We start from the raw sequence: 1,164 nt of genomic DNA, 5'->3' as shown, positions 1-1,164 counted from the left end.
TCTGAATATGATAGAAAAAAGCGCCCCCCAAATGGGTTTTAACTCCAGCTTTTCTACCTACCAACGATATGGTCCTGGAAAGTCCATTTTCCTTCTCTGAGATTCAGTTTCCTTATTTGTATAAAGAGGACTTGTTTAGACCAGAGGACTTTTAATTTTACAGAACTGGTTTTAAATTCTAATTCTTTCACTAGCTTGAGTAAATCCCTTTATCTCCCTGAAGAAAAGTTTTCTTGTCTCTAAAATGAGTTGCAAAGCTGTTTTAAGAATAGAGCAACACATGCATAATTACTGTCACATGGTAACATGGTAGGCCCTCAATAAATGAATGTGTTTTTTTTAAATGATGATGATTACCGATTTGTTTTATGGTCCAGGAGAGAGATCTGGTAGATTCACCCTGTCAGCAAGGAGGCAGATTCTCTAAACCTGTTTTAGGAGTTGGTTTGGAACCACTTGGCTTTCTCGGTGGTTCAGGCCCTCCATAACCCAATAGGCTGAGTTCATCTCATACAAAAACTTCTCTCTTTGGAGGCAGATTCTCTAAACCTGTTTTAGGAGTTGGTTTGGAACCACTTGGCTTTCTCAGTGGTTCAGGCCCTCCATAACCCAATAGGCTGAGTTCATCTCATACAAAAACTTCTCTCTTTGGCATTTGCCCCCCAAAGCCACTAGCCAATGTTAGGATCACGTGTGTATAATACACTACAAGCGAGACATCTCATGGTAGCATCAGTCTGATCCTCAGTGAGACTTGTTATATAGTTTACTGTTTTGTATTTGATGTCTACTTTCTTATTTGGAGATCATAATTGTTTGTGTTTCATATTTGTTTGCTTTACAGTCCCTTACTAGGTAGAACTTCTAACCTAATGAGTGAGTAATTAATTTTTCTAAGATGTGGAGAAGCAGCCAAAGAAACCTGGAACTCAGGAAAGGATTGGGACATACTAGGCCCTAAATCCATCCCCCAAAGAACCCTCTCATTTTAATTTCTTTGACAGTCAGATTTGTATGAGCTCCTTGTCTTCAATGAATACAGTTCAGCAATGACGAAAACAAGGTAGATTTTGAAATCCAGCAGGAAAAAAAGAAGAAATTCCTGATCAGACCATGCAATATATGTATATATAAAATCTGTCATACAATACGTGTATTTATGAA

The sequence above is a fragment of the Galeopterus variegatus genome, unplaced genomic scaffold, assembly GCF_000696425.1.
Source record: "Galeopterus variegatus unplaced genomic scaffold, G_variegatus-3.0.2 Scaffold3470, whole genome shotgun sequence".
Lineage (NCBI taxonomy): Eukaryota > Metazoa > Chordata > Mammalia > Dermoptera > Cynocephalidae > Galeopterus > Galeopterus variegatus.
The sequence above is the reverse complement of the archived record's forward strand: the minus strand, read 5'-3'. Positions refer to the sequence as shown.